This window comes from Salvelinus sp. IW2-2015, unplaced genomic scaffold (assembly GCF_002910315.2).
Source record: "Salvelinus sp. IW2-2015 unplaced genomic scaffold, ASM291031v2 Un_scaffold4062, whole genome shotgun sequence".
NCBI lineage: Eukaryota > Metazoa > Chordata > Actinopteri > Salmoniformes > Salmonidae > Salvelinus > Salvelinus sp. IW2-2015.
In genome coordinates, this window is record NW_019945334.1 from 82,146 (window position 1) to 101,763 (window position 19,618).

General features: G+C 46.2%; 1 pseudogene; it reads left to right on the top strand.

Moving 5' to 3' along the window:
* LOC112076819 (zinc finger protein 609-like) overlaps positions 1-13,592 on the top strand; it is a 30,831-nt pseudogene extending 17,239 nt beyond the window's left edge.
* The last annotated feature ends 6,026 nt before the right edge of the window (positions 13,593-19,618 follow it).

Below are 19,618 nucleotides of genomic sequence, written 5' to 3' on the forward strand. Positions count from 1 at the left end.
TTATATATGTTGTCAGTTCTCCATTACTGCCGTCTATTATAAATGTTGTCAGTTCTCCATTACTGCGTCTATTATAAATGTTGTCAGTTCTCCATTACTGCCGTCTATTATAATGTTGTCAGTTCTCTCATTACTGCCGTCTATTATAATGTTGTCAGTTCTCCATTACTGCTGTCTATTATAATGTTGTCAGTTCTCCATTACGGCTGTCTATTATAATGTTGTCAGTTCTCCATTACTGCTCGTCTATTATAATGTTGTCAGTTCTCCATTACTGCTGTCTATTATAATGTTGTCAGTTCTCCATTACTGCTGTCTATTATAATGTTGTCAGTTCTCCATTACTGCTGTCTATTATAATGTTGTCAGTTCTCCATTACTGGCTGTCTATTATAATGTTGTCAGTTCTCCATTACTGCCGTCTATTATAATGTTGTCAGTTCTCCATTACGCTGTCTATTATAATGTTGTCAGTTCTCCATTACTGCTTCTATTATAATGTTGTCAGTTCTCCATTACTGCTGTCTATTATAATGTTGTCAGTTCTCCATTACTGCTGTCTATTATAATGTTGTCAGTTCTCCATTACGCTGTCTATTATAATGTTGTCAGTTCTCCATTACTGCCGTCTATTATAATGTTGTCAGTTCTCCATTACTGCCGTCTATTATAATGTTGTCTCAGTTCTCCATTACTGCTGTCTATTATAATGTTGTCAGTTCTCCATTACTGGCTGTCTACTAAATGTTGTCAGTTCTCCATTACTGCCGTCTATATAATGTTGTCAGTTCTCCATTACTGCTGTCTATTATAATGTTGTCAGTTCTCCATTACTGCTGTCTATTATAATGTTGTCAGTTCTCCATTACTGCTGTCTATTCCATAAGCTTGTCGGTTAGTTGAAGAATACTACGTGAGGTCATTCTTAATGATGGAGCAACGGTTAAATTCTGTCTTGGCACTAAGGTGTGAATGTGAGATCGTTAATCCAGATGATGTATAGTAGTCTCGTTACTCTTATGAATGACGCATTAAGACTTGTGTTGTTTTCCCACAGGCATGCTGGTGGTGAATGTGACCTGGAGGAACAAGAGCTACGTCGGCACCCTGTTGGACTGTACTCGACACGATTGGGCACCTCCCAGGTAAGCCCGTATCCATACATTATCTACACTGTTATTCCAGACTGTTCACATTTTGGTACTTTGTCTTTCAATAATTGTATTCAACTGAACATTTTGAAATCGATGTTAGGCATATGGCTTCCGTATACTGAATTGTATTTGAAAAATGGTCGCTGGCCGTAATCTTTACACAGTATCATAAGTCATGTAGTTATTAGTGTTTGATGTCAAATAAGAGCATTACCAGGGGCCATCAAACATCAGATACTCCATTTCTTTTCAAATCATTTACCCTTCCAGCACTTGGTTTCTCACCTTTCCTTGCATGAAGAGGGAACTCCGATATGAATCTGCCATCTATATCACGCTAGCTGTTGGATATTAGTCCTCACCTCTGTCTCTAGGGGGCCAGCAGTGCTTGCCTATCCACTGTAGTCTTTAACTTGGGCTCGGAGATACATTCTGCAAACTGCTGACGTCCCGAGAGGAAGTGATAGAAATAGAATCCTCCAACAAGCCAGATTGCCGGATCCAATTATTGCGCTAATAGCTTTTCCCAACACTGTATCACATTCTCCACTGTCGTGGTGGGACCACACCGCCTATCAGCAGCATTGTCTCAGCACTGGCTCATTTTCTCATGCTCTTTTTTTTCCTACACGAGATATCTTAATTCCTGGAGTCCCCATCTCATTTAACTACCGCAGAGAGTTTAGCTTACATTTTTTGATAGACCATACCACTCAAGCGCTGCACGTCCACGGCCAACTTGAGTCACTCTCAAAATGGCTCACTCTGTACAAGGAGACGTGGGAGAATGACTGTGTGTTTGGAAAGTCTATCGCTTTTATCCTGTGACATACTGGCTTTCAGAATTGCATTGTAGCTGGGCTTACTGTGACACAGTTTGATTGAAGGCTCTCAGCAAAGTAACAGCTCAACAAACTTTCAGGAAACCAAATCCGCAGGCTCTCCAGCTCCACGATGAGTAATGACTAATGAGTCTGGATTCCTCAATCTCCGAGGGCCTACGGATTTACTCTCATCCCCTGCTGCTGGTGAAATAGTTTGGAGTGATTGGAGGGGGAAGTTATGAGTCATCCCAGGCCCCGGTGTCTTTGTCACGGACTGTTAACCTTCACTGCTGGGATAATTACATTATTATCATAGAGACATGGGGGCCCACCTCTATTTTAGGGATGTGAATTATGCTACTTATGATTTACCAGGTAGGTACACTACATAACCAAAAGTATGTGGACACCTGCTCGTCGAACAAATCATTCCAAAATCATGGGCATTAAGAGTTAGTCCCCCCCCGTTGCTGCTATAAAAGCTTTCCACTAGATGTTGGAACATTGCTGCGGGGACTTGCTTGCTTCCAAGTTGCTTCCAACATTGCTTCCAAGTTCTTCCACACCAATCGACAAACCATTTCTGTATGGACCTCGCTTTGTGGACGGGAGCATTGTCATGCTGAAACAGAAAAGGGCCTTCCCCAAGCTGCCATTGTATGCTGTTGCTTTACAGTTGGCACTATGCATTGGGGCACAGGTAGMGTTCTCCTGGCTTCCGCCAAACCCAGATTCGTCCRTCGGACTGACAGATAGTGATGCATTATTMATCCAGAGAGCGCATTTCCATTGCTCCGGAGTCCAATGGCGGCGAGCTTTACTCCACTCCAACCGACGGTTGCCATTGCGCATGGTGATCTTAGGCTTGTGTGCAGCTGCTCGGCCATGGAAACCCGTTTCATGAAGCTCCCGACCAACAGTTCTTGTGCTGACGTTGCTTCCAGAGGCAGTGTTGCAACAGAGGACGGATGATTTTTATGCACTTCAGCACTCGGCAGTCCCGTTCTGTGAACTTGTGGCCTACCAGTTCGCGGCTGAGCCGTTGTTGCTTCTAAACGTTTCCACTTCACAATAACAGCACTTACAGTTGACTGGGGTAGCTTTAGCAGGGCAGAAATTTGATGTACTGACTTGGTGAAAACGTGGCATCCCATGATGGTGCCACATTGAAAGTCACTGAGCTCTAAAGTAAGGCCATTCTACTGCCAATGTTTGTCTATGGAGATTGCATGGCTGTGTGCTCGATGTTATACACCTGTCAGCAACGGGTTTGGCGGAAATAGCCAAATCCACTCATTTGAAGGGGTGTCCACATACCTTTTGTGTATATATAGTGTAGATGTTCACCCTCTTCCTTCTGCAACTAATGTTCACTCTTTTATTTGGTCAAAACGAAAGACAGAAAGGAATTCCACCCCATATTTTTTGTGTAAGGCTTGATGATACAGACCCAATTTAATGCTGTCTTATCTAGAAATGTAGAATTTGAGCAAATCATTAACCAGGTTTCCTTCCAAACATTTCATATGAATGAATTACCTGACGCATGAAAACAGTCACAGCTGGGCTGATGGAAACAGGATATGCTTTGTTCGACATGGTGGGATCTTTGTGTCGGGGAAATTGATTATGTGAGAATGGCGATTGAAGCGCCTTTATGCGCAAATATGATGTAATAACCATCATATTGAAATAAACTTATGTTGTGTGGTCCTCCCACTATGACTCAGGAAAGCATGCAGTGTATTAGGCTACAGATGAATTAAGTTATGATGAACTTCACAGGGTGGTGAAAGTGCACGGTGATGAGCTTGATGCTCCTTTCCAATAAATATCCAGGGTCTTATTCTGGTGACATAATGATCGATGCCTTGCTGCCATTTGACAAATACAAATAATATTGCTCTTCTCCATAATAATCTCATAATGCAGGTAGCCTACCCACACTGTATCTGCCAGCTGTTGGGTAAAGTGTACGTGCCAAGATCAGAGTGGGCACCCTCGCTCTAAAACCAAAAGTTTTGTGACAAAATATATGTTTATGTGCACTGTCATCAACACAGCCTTTTATCCACAACAAGTTAATTTGATGGACCCATCTCTGGTGGAAAATGCGCATATGTGTTATGCAGAAATTCTGCCTACATTTGTCAGTCAACCCTTTTAAATGACGTTTGTTTTTGGCTGCGTAATGTAATTTGCTAACGTCTACGTCCTCTTGTCTCCTCAGGTTCTGTGAGTCTCCCACCAGTGACTTGGAGATGAGGAATGGCCGGGGCCGGGGCAAGAGGATGAGGCCCAACAGCAACACACCCGTCAACGAGAACAGCAACTCGTCGGACAACAAGGGCAGCGGCACCAGCAAGACACGCGCCGCCAACAACAACAGTAAGGGCCGGCGGGGCAGCCAGACGTCGTCRGAGCGCCGCACGCCACCCAACAGCAACACAGAGGACGTCAAGGCCAGCCCCTCATCGGCCAGCAAGCGCAAGTCCAAACCTGCCTCAGACATGGAGCCCAACTCCAGCTCTGAGGACACCAAAGGCAACAAGCGCATGCGCACCAACTCCAACAGCGGCGGAGGAGGGGCGCCTCCCCCTGTCCTTCCCCCCATCCCCTCAATTAAAACTGAGCCCCAGCCTCCGACGCTCGACCGCAACTGCCCCTCGCCGGTCCTCATCGACTGCCCACACCCCGGGTGCAACAAGAAGTACAAGCACATCAACGGCCTCAAGTACCACCAGGCACGCGCACACAACGACGACGACGACATCAAGCTGGACCTGGATGGGGACAGTGAGTACGGGGAGGACTCCACGCTTCACCCTGAGCCGGGGAACTGCAACGGGGCCTCCAGTTCTCACAAAGGCTGCCTGTCTCCCGCACGGTCCGTCACCCCAAAAGGAAGGGGCTTTGACTGYCAGAGTCCGTCTCCTTCCCCTGGCAAGTTTGGTTCCAAACAGAGTAAAAAGAAAGGTGGTGACGCTGACCCTGAAGCAAGCGGCATGCCGATAGAAGGCTGTGACGACGGGCCCTGTCTCACCGACGAGGCCAGCAACGACGGCATGGAAAAGTCCAAGTCCCACAAAAAGTCCAAGACCGACAAACTTTCTCAGAAGAACATGAAGTCATCGTCCCGGCCTGTACCACCAGGGAGCGTAGCTTCCCAGCAGCTCTACTCCCTACAGGCCGCCTCTTTCCCTGCAGGGGGGAACCCCAATGCCTCCCTAGGGATCCCCCCTATGATACAGGGCATCCCCAAAAGCCCCCAGATGAAGGGCGCCCAGCCCACCAAACCTCCCGCCGCGACGGGAGACCCTCCCGCGCTGAACCCTGCTTCCGGTGCCTCAAAAGAGAAGAAGAAGAAGGAGAAGAAGAAGAGAGACAGCAGGAAGGAGGCAGACAGCCCCAAGCCTCCGGGTAAAGGGGGGAAACCAGAAGAGGGCAAGAGCCCCTACTCTGAGTCCTCAGAGCCAGGAAAAGGTGACGGGCTACTTAACGGCTCCTCTGACCCTCACCAGAGCCGTCTTGCCAGCATCAAGGCAGAGGCGGATAAGATCTACAGCTTCACCGACAACGCCCCCAGTCTGTCCATAGGGGTGGCCAGCCGGATAGAGGGYACGGGAATGCCTCAGCCCCTCACGCCTCTCCATGTGGTCACCCAGAATGGTGGCGGAGCCGACAACTCCTCGGTCAAGACCAACAGCCCGGCGTACTCGGACATCTCGGACGCAGGGGAGGACGGCGAGGGCAGACTTGTGGAAGGGGTGAAGGTCAAGGTGGAGGACCAAGGCATCAGAGAAGGAGCCAAGAAAGCCTTGTTCCCCAGCCAGACGCCCAACAAGGAGTCTCCGTACTATGCCGGCTATGAGGCCTACTACTCGCCCAACTACACCTGCCCCAGCCCCGGTGCCGCCAACCCGGGCATGCCGCACACCGAAAGTCCGGCGGTGAAAGTGAAGCGTGAGGACGAACAGGAGAATGTGGAAGACAAGGTCAAAGTGGAGCCTCACGAAGATCGCAAACCCGAGATGAACGCCTCCAGTCAACAACAACAACAACAACATCATCATCAACAGCAGCAGCAGCAGTCAGTCATCCAACAGCGCTCCAACATGTACATGCAGCCTCTCTATTACAACCAGTACTCCTACGTTCCCCCGTACGCCTACCACCCGGACCAGGCCTACCACAACCACCTGCTCAACACCAACCCGGCCTACCGGCACCAGTACGAGGAGCGCCAGCGCCAGGTGATGCTACTGAGTGCGTCACGGCGGCAGTGGCAGAGAAGAAGAGCTCTGACGCGGCGGCCATGAAGGAACGCGAGGCTCCATGAAGGAGGAGTGGAAGCAGAAGGCCTTGGGCCGCCCACTCTTATCAAGGCCCCTGCTGCAAGACAGACACCCTGGCCAACAGACCCAACAGAACCAGGGTAAGACCAGAGACTCTCCATCGAGCCCTCCAAGGCCTCCGCCACAGGCTGAAAGGAGAGGTATCTAAGCCCAGCAGGCCGAAGGACTGAAGATGAAGCTGAGTGAAGGGGGGCACCATGGGAAGGAGGACTCCAAGCCAAGCCTGGACTCCAGAGCGGGGATAGAGCAAGCCATGTGGTACAGACAGGTAAAAAAAAAAAAAAAAAAATACCCTATTATTTTTCATACTTAGGTGTGTTCTTATATTCTTATTTGTACATATTTTATTAGAATGATTGCAATGTAATGTGATGATTGATGCTCATTTTAGATCATGTTTAGATCACTTGTMGCCCTTCTAGAGAGTTGTGTAGTTGTTTTTAGAGAGGTATCCCTGAGTTAACTCATTCACACCATCTGTCTACCCCAAGCAGACCCAGATGGAGGACGAGCAGCAACAACCACCACCACCGCGGTGGAAAGACGAGAGAGACCGAGAGCGAGAGAGAGACCGCGACCGCAAAGGGAAGGACGACAGGCCCAACAGGCCCAAGGAGAGTGGCGGTCCCAAAGAGGAGGATGGCGCTGGTCCGAAAGARGGCMCAGACCCCAGAACKTCTTCTGCTGAGGACCAACGGGCCATGGGCAAAGAYCCTCGCGCCAATGCMCACATGCAGTTCTCCTCAGCCCTGGCGCAGCATCAGGGCTACATGCCCTATATGCATGGTTACCCTTATGGGCAGGGCTATGACCCCAGCCACCCCGGGTACAGAGGCATGCCCACGGTCATGATGCAGAATTACCCAGGTAACCACACCAGATCAACTATTGATATGGAAAGGAACCACTTGGGTGAAAGTGCATTTGCCCCAAAAATCTCTCTACACATTTTTTKATATTAAGCCATAAATGGAATTAACACAATGACATGTCCCCCATGTAAGGTTCCCCCTACCTGCCCGCGGGCTACCCGTTCTCCCCTTACGGCGGCAAGATGGCCGGCGGTGAGGAGGAGGCGAGGGGAGGTGACAAGTCGCGCGCCAGCCCCACGGTGAGCGGCAAGGCAGCTTCGGTGGACTCCAAGGCCCTGGACATCCTGCAGCAGCACGCCAGCCAGTACAAGAGCAAGTCCCCCACGGTGGGCGACAAGCCRTCCCATGAGAGGGACAGGGGAGAGAGGAGCGGCGGGGAGAGGGAACGAGAGAGGGACATGGAGCGGCCACGCTCCTCGCCCTCCCAGCGCATCATGCCCTCCCATCACCACCTGGGATACCCGCTGCTCTCGGGCCAGTATGATCTGTCCTACACTACAGGTCAGTCGCAGCCAATCACCACTCTCACTGTTATGACTGACGAGGCCCTCAAACTCTGACTGATACACAACTGATGTACCCACCCCAACTGATGTACAGCATTTTCCGCCTCGCACAGGTCTCTCGTCATCAGCTATTGTTGCCAGTCAGCAAGCCGCAGCTCCCTCCCTCTACCCCCCGGCGGGAGATGAAAACGGTAAGGCCCGTAGTCAGACAAACGGACGGCACACAAACAGAATAAGATGGATCTTAAAGAGAAAAATACATTAGCAGACATAGAGCGCAGTTCAATACCAAATGGACGGTATCACACCAAATACTTGGTACTGTGTACACACTAAGCAAACTGTGTCATGTGTGTCTTAGCCAACGCCAATGGAGACAGCTAGTCCTACTGGAGTCTGACAAATATAACGACAAAGACATTACAGACAAAATACTTTACAATTTACATACTTTTAAAACATGAGCATATAGTGTGTGTGTGTGCATCTATCAGTTACACATACACGTCAGTACATACACACAACAAGTAGGTCACACCAATGGGAGTATCACGGTCTCATTAGCCAGACAAATAGACACCACGGTCAGACGGACACTGGGGTCAGATGTGGCCGTATGGACAAAGAGATGTGGTGGCAAAAGATGTAGACATGCAGTACTTTGACAACCTGTAGCTTCTATGCCTCATTAAATAGAGAAATGATGCTTTCCTTTACAATCGCACTGACTTAGTACTACTGTCTGTATAACAGTCTGATACACAGCTCCCTGGGAAAAACTTAATACTACTGTCCTGTAACAGTCTGATACACAGCTCCCTGGGAAAATACTTAGTACTACTGTACTGTATAACAGTCTGATACACAGCTCCCTGGGAAAAGTACTTAGTACTACTGTCTGTATAACAGTCTGAATACACAGCTCTCTGGGAAAAGACTTAGTACTACTGTCCTGTATAACAGTCTGATACACAGCTCCCTGGGAAAAGACTTAGTACTACTGTACTGTATTAACAGTCTGATACACAGCTCCCTGGGAAAATACTTAGTACTACTGTCCTGTATAACAGTCTGATACACAGCTCTCTGGGAAAAGACTTAGTACTACTGTACTGTTTAACAGTCTGATACACAGCTCCCTGGGAAAAGACTAGTACTACTGTTCCTGTATAACAGTCTGTATACACAGCTCCCTGGAAAAAACTTAGTACTACTGTACTGTTATAACAGTCTGATACACAAGCTCCCTGGAAAATACTTAGTACTACTGTCCTGTATAACAGTCTGATACACAGCTCCCTGGGAAAGACTTAGTACTACGTACTGTATAACAGTCTGATACACAGCCCTGGGAAATACTTAGTACTACTGTCCTGTATAACAGTCTGATACACAGCTCCCTGGGAAAAGACTTAGTACTTACTGTCTGTATAACAGTGCTGTACACAGCTCCCTGGGAAAGTACTTAGTACTACTGTCCTGTACAAACAGTCTAATTACACAGCTCCCTGGGAAAATACTTAGTACTACTGTACTGTTAACAGTCTGAATACACAGCTTTCTGGGAAAGTACTTAGTACTACTGTACTGTATAACAGTCTGATACACAGCTCCCTGGGAAAGACTAGTAACTTACTGACTGTAACAGTCTATACACATCTCGGAAATACTTAGTACTACTGTACTGTATAACAGTCTGATACACAGCTCTCTGGAAAAGACTTAGTACTACTGTACTGTATAACAGTCTGATACACAGCTCCCTGGGAAAAGTACTTAGTACTACTGTTACTGTAACAGTCTGATACACAGCTCCTGGGAAAAATACTTAGTACTACGTACTGTATACAGTCTGATACACAGCTCTTCTGGGAAAAGACTTAGTACTACTGTCTGTATAACAGTCTGATACACAGCTCCCTGGGGAAAGTACTTAGTACTACTGTTGTAAACAGTCTGATACACAGCTCCCTGGGAAAATACTTAGTACTACTGTACTGTATAACAGTCTGATACACAGCTCTCTGGGAAAAGACTTAGTACTACTGTTACTGTATAACAGTCTGATACACAGCGCTCTGGGAAAAGACTTCAACAAAGGCCCAACGGTGCTAGCTAGCAGCCTCAGTATGCAGCAGCAACAGCTCTTATGCCTTCAGTTCAGTTGTTCGTCCTAAACAGGTAGGACAGCAGCAGAGCCCAGTGAATCACAGTGGTGATACTGTAATAGAGACAGCGTTATCACAGGCTGCCCTGCCCTCTAGTGGCAGAACTCTGCCTTGTTTCTGGACGTGGAATACCTTATCTAGAGTCTTCTGTTGTATTTGCTTCCTCAGCTTGGTATTCAAGTGTAAAATGTCACTCACATAGACTGTCACAGTGGACAAAACGGCTGCATTTAAATGTTTTAGCGATTCTTTTATTATTACTTTTTTTTTTTTTTACATTTTGAGGAATATTTGTAATTTACAGTAGTAGTCATTATATTGGGTCATCTACGTGTCATTATATTGGGTTATCTACATGTCATATATTGGGTCATCTACGTGTCTTGAACATGGTTTGAACGTGAATTTAACCAACCATTTTCTTCTGTCTTTTGTGCCATTCCCACAGGGAGCTGACACCTCGCCACCCTGCAAAGATTCATGTGACTGGCTCACATGAGGAAGCCCTGGGCTCGGAGTCCATTTTGACATCAGTTGAATGGTGTTTCTATATTTTAGTTCTCTGCCTGAATGTCCGGCAGATTTTTTTTTTCTTCTCCTAGCAGCATCTTTTTCCCTCGTTTCCCTCCTGCCCCCCCGTGGACTAGGACTGACCTCACCCAAGGTTCAAAGCCATCACTGTCTGCCCATGTGCACACCTCCGCTGATATCTATTGGTCTTTGCACTGTTGATGAACGAACACATGCAAAAATAGACCAACTGTGACTGCCTGAAAAGGGTTTCTGACTGCAGTCTTTTTTAGTCCCGTGTAGAACGGGGCTGGGGGATGATGGGGGAGGGGTCAAACTAAAATAAAGACTGACAAACTAAAACAAGTGAATCATGTTGAAATGTTTGAACTTGCTGTTGTTGGCCTGTTGTACGCAGTGTGCCAGTATATTCCTGACAATTTCATTAGTAGGTTTACTGTTGTTGGTGAGAGGAGCTTGAGGAGAGAGGCTCAACCCCTCAGACTTCTATAGGTGTTGAAGGGTTTGTTTCTCGTCCCTCAACCAGCCATTTGCTCGCTAAACAACCTCTTGGTTCACTTTTCAGGGATAACATAATTATTTGTGTGAAGGGAACACATTCACCTCAATACAGTTCATGTTTTGTGTTTTCTTGACATTTGCATTGTTCATTTCACTGCATGAGTGACTTTTCTTTCAGTTAACTTGATTCCTCCCCACTTCCCAATCCATCCTTTTAATGTGTTTTTGATACGCCAGTCTCACTTCACCCTTTCCGTACACTGAATCAACCTAATCACACAGATACCGTGGCTCACTGATCAATATTGCACTGACTGATGGACAGTTGTAACCATGGTTTCTGTTCAGAAGTGTAGAGCTGTTTGTTACCTCAGAACACTGGGGATCATCTACTGAAGAGGTCATTTTCACCTGTCAGCATACAGTACCTTACTGGTCCTTCAATCGGCACAGCAAATGGACCAGCTCGTTATCCTGTCAATTTCCATGGAGAAGAATCAAACAAACTGATTGCAGAGATGAGGAAGGATGCACAACGTAAAGTCAAGGCAGAACCAGGAGGAGCGATGCCCGGCTAGACAACACACAGCCAACCACGCACATCTAGCTGCTAGCTCAGAGCGACCCCATCCCGTCAGCAACACCGCTTCACTCCTATATATCCTTGGCTTAGCAACCCTTCCCCTGTTGTTACAGTAGTGCAGCACTGAGCCAATGGGGAGTCCCAGTAGATTCAACCAAGCCTGGCCCATGTTTGGCACTCCTTTCACTGGGTGGCCCTTCAGGTGACAACTGCCAGAGACTGTTACAAGATCGCATTACCGCTGGGCTCCCCTCAGTAGAGGGACATCACCCTGTCTTGACTCCCACTCACCTCATTCAACCCCCTGTCTCTGCCGCTCACCTCATTCAACCCCCTGTCTCTGCCACTCGCCTCATTCAACCCCTCTCTCCACTCAGACCAGTAGGGGTTTTGGAGATGAGGGGGAGTGTAGTCTCTCAGACCAGTGGGGCAGTAGGGTTTTGGAGATGAGGGGGAGTGTAGTCTCTCAGACCAGTGGGCAGTAGGGTTTTGGAGATGAGGGGGAGTGTAGTCTCTCAGACCAGTAGGGGCAGTAGGGTTTTGAGATGAGGGGGTGTTAATCAAAGGTTATTAAAAACAGTCACAGTGATCTTAGATTTGTTCTTTGCCTGTTTATTTATTCAAGCACCCTTTTTGAAGAAGATCTAAGGATGTTGTCTGGATTGAAGCATGGATGAACTCTTGAGTTGAGAAGCTTAATTTAACCGRTGTGCCCATTTTAAGCAAGGAGCCATGAAATGATGCCTCCGTAGTGGGATACAGCACTTAAAACACAATGTCCTCCCCTCCACTAATGTAGGCGCTGCAAAAAGACTCCTTTCCTATTCACACAAAGTAGTCGCTATACAATGTATAGAAAAGGCTTCATATGGTGTGTGAGCTGGAGTCGTTGAGAGTGAAGCTAAACCAGTCATTTAAAGTGAAWGATGTATATTTATTTTTTCTATTTTCAGGGAGGGGTACTTGCGCTATACAAACGAGGCTTGTTGACAGTCTGCCCTGTAAGAAACAATGTGGAATGTTCCAGAAGTCAACATACTGCTGGCCAGAACATTATCACAATTGTCAGGTAGCTTCTTTTTTATTTCTGTTCAGTATTGAAGTACATATATACACCTGGAATTCACTAACTTGAACCTGCTAGCTTGGTGGTGTAACCCCTTGTAAAGGACTAGGACAGTTAACATATTAGTCTCATTGTGTTGCTAGTTTCTTGTCCTAWAGGACTAGGACAGTTAACATATTAGTCTCATTGTGTTGCTAGTTTCTTGTCCTAWAGGACTAGGACAGTTAACATATTAGTTTCTTYTCCACAAGTGTCATGGTTCATAAATGGAATGGTGTTGCGACCTGTATATCTGAATGTGACAGTGTGTTGAGATGTCCTGTACAACTAATATCTAATAGAAATTTAGACCGCTGTGACGTTGTAATGACGCATCAGTGGATTGTCATTTCTACATGTCCCAAGTAGGTGGCGTAAGAATGGCGTTCCACTATACTGGAGGAAGAGACTAGTGCATTGKTCCAAAGGACAGGGATTTAGACTTGGTTGAATGAGAATCCTATTGCCTTGGGGGTATTATAAAGCCACACAAGCAAGTACTTTCTATCCAGCAGATTAAAGGAAAAAGCTCTTGATTTTGTGTTATTTTTGGAGGACATCCTTTCTTTGTTAGCTACTCTTTGATTGAGTTGTTTTTTTGTTCTCCAGAACGGCAGTTGCTTCAGTTGTCTCAATTGGTGCTTATGAAAACATCCTTTATCCCTTGGGAACAAAGAGACACTCTTTCTGACGTCTTAAATTACCAGATCATGTCTTGTCTCCCTCCTCACCTTCCTCACGGGCCCTCTCGTGTCACTCAAAACCCTCAAAGTATCAGTCACTGGTACTTGCAAGGATGTTTACAATGGTTTTCATTTCTATGGTTGAGCCCCGTCTCCTGTGGTCTCACCCCTTCCCTCCCTCTTCTCCTTCATCCTCCCCTTCAGGAGTTTATGTAAAGTGTGCATTACCACCACGGTTCTTTTTTTATACAATACTGTAAACTTGCCTTTGTACATTTGGCGAAAAATAAATCTTTTTATGAGACAATCATATCTTCATGTGTGGACTGGCTTGCTTTATTCAGTCATTGTCATTCAATTACAATCTAAATAATAGCTGTTGCATATGTTGCAAAATTATTTTGTTTATAAAATGCATGTCAATGCTTCATTAACTTGAATGTCAAAATCGACAAACTTCTGTTAATATGATCAAATATATGAAGATATGATACTGTGGTTCAACATGTAGTGTGTTGACTTGGCACTGTTTCTCAACCTCTGGTTCCAGGACCACACCGGCCCCTGGGATGTTGCTGATTGGTCACTTACAGGGACGTATTAAAGCAATGAGCTAAAATAACCACTAGAGGGTGGTCTTCCCAAATAATTATGAGAAGTAGGGTATTATGCAAATTGTCTACATAGAATTTCATAATACGCACCGGTAACATTAAGCCTCCATTGACCTAAACAGGCAATTTACTAAGACTTACCTCAAAGTGAAATTTGAGGCTTAGTACAAAGAACATAACATTTTCCTCATCGATCTCCACTTTATCCATACTTCAATGCACCTTTTGGTAAACCTTTCAAATGTGTAGTTTGTCTTAATGGGTGCTGAACCAGCCCAGCCAACAGTTAGGATGATACAGTCCCTAGCTCAGCCAACAGTTAGGATGATACAGTCCCTAGCCCAGCCAACAGTTAGGATGATACAGTCCCTAGCCCAGCCAACAGTTAGGATGATACAGTCCCTAGCCCAGCCAACAGTTAGGATGATACAGTCCCTAGCTCAGCCAACAGTTAGGATGATACAGTCCCTAGCTCAGCCAACAGTTAGGATGATACAGTCCCTAGCTCAGCCAACAGTTAGGATGATACAGTCCCTAGCCCAGCCAACAGTTAGGATGATACAGTCCCTAGCCAGCCAACAGTTAGGATGATACAGTCCCTAGCCCAGCCAACAGTTAGGATGATACAGTCCCTAGCCCAGCCAACAGTTAGGATGATACAGTCCCTAGCCCAGCCAACAGTTAGGATGATACAGTCCCTAGCCCAGCCAACAGTTAGGATGATACAGTCCCTAGCCCAGCCAACAGTTAGGATGATACAGTCCCTAGCTCAGCCAACAGTTAGGATGATACAGTCCCTAGCCCAGCCAACAGTTAGGATGATACAGTCCCTAGCCCAGCCAACAGTTAGGATGATACAGTCCCTAGCTCAGCCAACAGTTAGGATGATACAGTCCCTAGCCCAGCCAACAGTTAGGATGATACAGCCCTAGCCCAGCCAACAGTTAGGATGATACAGTCCCTAGCCCAGCCAACAGTTAGGATGATACAGTCCCTAGCCCAGCCAACATTAGGATATACAGTCCCAGCTCAGCCAACAGTTAGGATGATACAGTCCCTAGCCAGCCAACAGTTAGGATGATACAGTCCCTAGCTCAGCCAACAGTTAGGATGATACAGTCCCTAGCTCAGCCAACAGTTAGGATGATACAGTCCCTAGCTCAGCCAACAGTTAGGATGATACAGTCCCTAGCCCAGCCAACAGTTAGGATGATACAGTCCTAGCCCAGCCAACAGTTAGGATGATACAGTCCCTAGCCCAGCCAACAGTTAGGATGATACAGTCCCTAGCCCAGCCAACAGTAGGATGATACAGTCCCTAGCTCAGCCAACAGTTAGGATGATACAGTCCCTAGCTCAGCCAACAGTTAGGATGATACAGTCCCCAGCTCAGCCAACAGTTAGGATGATACAGTCCCTAGCCCAGCCAACAGTTAGGATGATACAGTCCCTAGCCAGCCAACAGTTAGGATGATACAGTCCCTAGCCCAGCCAACAGTTAGGATGATACAGTCCCTAGCCCAGCCAACAGTTAGGATGATACAGTCCCTAGCCCAGCCAACAGTTAGGATGATACAGTCCCCAGCTCAGCCAACAGTTAGGATGATACAGTCCCTAGCTCAGCCAACAGTTAGGATGATACAGTCCCTAGCTCAGCAACAGTTAGGATGATACAGTCCCTAGCCCAGCCAACAGTTAGGATGATACAGTCCCTAGCCCAGCCAACAGTTAGGATGATACAGTCCCTAGCCCAGCCAACAGTTAGGATGATAACAGTCCCTAGCTCAGCCAACAGTTAGGATGATACAGTCCTAGCTCAGCCAACAGTTAGGATGATACAGTCCCTAGCCAGCCAACAGTTAGGATGATACAGTCCCTAGCTCAGCCAACAGTTAGGATGATACAGTCCCTAGCCAGCCAACAGTTAGGATGATACAGTCCCTAGCTCAGCCAACAGTTAGGATGATACAGTCCCTAGCCAGCCAACAGTTAGGATGATACAGTCCCTAGCCCAGCCAACAGTTAGGATGATACAGTCCCTAGCCCAGCCAACAGTTAGGATGATACAGTCCCTAGCCCAGCCAACAGTTAGGATGATACAGTCCCTAGCCTCAGCCAACAGTTAGGATGATACAGTCCCTAGCCCAGCCAACAGTTTAGGATGATACAGTCCCTAGCTCATGCCAACAGTTAGGATGATACAGTCCCTTCTCCCCGTCCAGGGTGCTCCGCGTGCAACAACGTGATGATTCTGCTGCAACAGCGGGGGAGAGATTATGCAAGGATGATTTTGTTCAGTGTAAATGTGAAATCTGATTATCCCTTGTTCCCAGTGGGGGAGGGAGAGTAAGGTCCGGGGGGAGGTGGGTGAGCGGGGTTAGCTAGAGGAGAGAGGGTGGAGATGTGCTGAGGCAATGGCTTTTACAGCAGGCGCCTGGGAGTAGGAGGAGCAGGGTAGAGACTCACTGGCAGGGACGACGTGGGGACGCGGTACGGCACAGTAGTACGCAGCGGAGGCTCCTCTTGCTCTGCGACGACAAGGGTGCGGTGGCCGACAGCGCAGGGGTTAATGGGATGCACTATCTACGCAGCCAGCCCTGAGGCCCTGCCAGGCGACGAGGCCACAGGCCGGGACCACCGACACCACCAYCACCRACCCCATGGTCCCTGCAACCAGAAGATACCAGCCAGGTCAGTCAGCCCTGTTACCTGTTCACTTTCTTTGGTGAGGAAATACTTAGGTCKGTTTCTCAGACCCAGATTAAGATCATTCCTGGACTAAAAAGCACTCTTGATGAAGATTCTCCATTGGAACTTGCTGTCTAGTCCAGTAGTAGCCATATTTTGGGTTGAAGAAACCATCCTGTACAGTCCAAACATAAGGAACAACGGTGGGATTTCTCCTAGTGTGGAGGTTTGTGTAATGACTTCCTTGAACTAAGATGCAACTTCTATTTACTTGATGTGACTTTTCCCTTGAACCTCAGAGCTATGGAACATCCACCTTCTATACTACTAGTAAAGAAGGTCTATGCTAGCCTCTTCTGTACGTGTATTAGTATGCTCACAGCACACAGGCAGGTGTTGTGTATTCACAGTGTAAACCGTGTCTGTCCTCTACGTTGACTTTATTCACCCCTGACGTTGTTCCATGATTAATAGAGCTCAAGGGGTGGGGGTGAGTGTGTGCATCCTCAGAGTGGCAACAGAAAGGTCAAAGGATATCAGAGACCCATGTGTTCTGGTAGTCAGTTAGCCTATAAGCACTGGTAGGAGTACATTGAATAGAAGRAATACAGTAACAATATGAAACTGGTCCGGTGCAGGAAATKATATTATCAGGATAGAGAGTGGAATAAAGTAATGGTAGTGATGGTATGGCGTTCCTTACAGGATGGAAATGCTAGTAGCAGGATTTTCAGCACCACAGATCTTTGTACAGTGTCCTCCCTGCACAAGCCAAATAACACCAATATGCATTGTTATTTAAAATAACTTTTGGACTGTAAAACAAGGATCATTATCAATCTCAGCTATCTTATTCCAGAACAGCTGACGCTTACAGAGTCAGCAATGGCAGGACAAATTGAAGTCTAAGCCAAACCATGGGCAATAAATATCCATAAGAGCATGTATTAAAAAGAACACAGAATGTGATCAACATTTCTCTCCTCTCTCATGGTTCACCACAGCTGTGCAAACCAACGGGCTCGTTCAAGCTGAACGCCTGCAGTCAGGTGGCCTATTAACTACAGTTGTGCTCAGTGAAGGTAAGGGAGGAAGTGGAGTTGGATTTAATAGGCCCGAGTATTTAGCTACCACCTGCATCTGAAAAAGGCATGCTTTGCATAATTGGCTGCGCTGGGTTTTGTCATATTGTGGTCCTGATATGGCCTAATCCCTAATATATCTGTAGCCTCCATTATTATTAGTTATGAAGGCTAGTCCATAGTTGTACCTGTAGCCTACATATGGACTAAAATCAGGCAAGTTGTGATGCAGGTAGTTGTCTATGAAACCATAACACAAAGAAGGACTTTGGCCTGTGAGATACTGTATCCACACTGCTACACTACAAGCGGAGACTGTAGACTATATAGGCATCCTGGACCGGTTCTCTGGACCTGTTCTCTCCCCACAAGATAAACAAGATGACAATATGAGTGGAGTTTGGTCAATATCCTGTTTGTGAGTTTAACAGTTACTCTACAGAATCATAGACAGGATGTACTTGTATTGCAAGGCCAGATCCTTTGCAACATGTTTTGTTTGACACATCTGCTTGCATGTATACTGTAGCCTACATGTTTTAATGTGTCTTGAAACAATTCGTGTCCACACATAAGTTCCCTTACAGGAAATAAAAGTAATTTGAATTTCAAAGGAGCTACATTGAGGGCTCCTTTCAAGCACGTGAAGTGTGTAAGGGTGACATCACTTGCGCCCCTTCAAATGGCTCTGATTAGGTAGGCTACTGTCTACAGTAAACAAGCGTCACTGACGCTCAGATGATTTAAAGCCACATATATCTAATTAGTTGTGGAAATCTTAGACTAACCCCTTGGTTTTTGAATAATATGACTCAAATACGCAAATGGCATGACTGTCTACCTTATTTTAAACCAAAAACGTATTGTAAAAAAGTAGCATACTGTACCTACAATTTACAATTTTGTTGATCCTTTGTCAACAAATGCGGCTTCAAATAATTTTCAGAAACAAATATATTGTAGGAATGTCACTCATTGAGCCCTAAATATAGAAAGTATAGAGGCTAAAATGTGATAAATAAAATAAATCTGACCATTTTTATACAGTTATAAGCCTGTAGGCTGTGATAAAGTAACACAAGGTATACTAAATGAGGTTATTGGCGGGACTGCCCCAATTAATTTAGAAACTAGGCTAATAACCTGCTTAGACAGCCTGCCCTACTTCATACACCCGAGGTACTTACATTAGGGCCTAGATTCATTATAAACTACTTATGCGTTTGACAACTGTCAATAAAAATAGACGACAAACTCTAGAGATGAGACAGACTGTAAACTCACGCAATCTTTGCTTTACGAATAACCTTCCGCAACGTACCGCTGCACAGGTAGGCTAGTCGTCTTATTTTATTCAGCCAAAGTAACTGTCATGTCCTCCGCAAAGTTGAATTGGTACCAGCCACAGCTTCACATGTCGCAAAGTAACTATAGCGAAATGTCCATGGGGAAAAAAGAAATTGAATTGCGAAAAATGAACATAATTTGAAGCAAAGAGACATGCGGCGAGACAAGAAACACTGGCCGCTTGTCAACTTGTTGCGCAGGGAATGAGTGAGATTGGTTGAGAATACGCCACCGCTGTGTCATTCATGGCATGGTAAAGCTTTGATCAACGGATTTAAAATAACCTAATCGTGTGATTACGCTCGCTTGTACTGATCGTAATGATTACAACCGAATGCAATTTAAATCTATCTATTTCTTATATTCCAGGCAGAACGTAATGCACCTTTTAACCTTACTGAGTGGTGTAAGCAAATCACATTAGGCTACCAAGTAGCCTTTCAAGTAAGATGTTTCTAATTGTTATATGAAGTTGATTCAGACTTTATATGGTGATACAACTGATAAATCCATGTCTGAGTTGAATAAATTTAACATCAATAATGCCATATCATTTTCCTGAGTAGGTCTAAGGCCCCCCCCCAAATCTAGCTGTATTTGGTCTG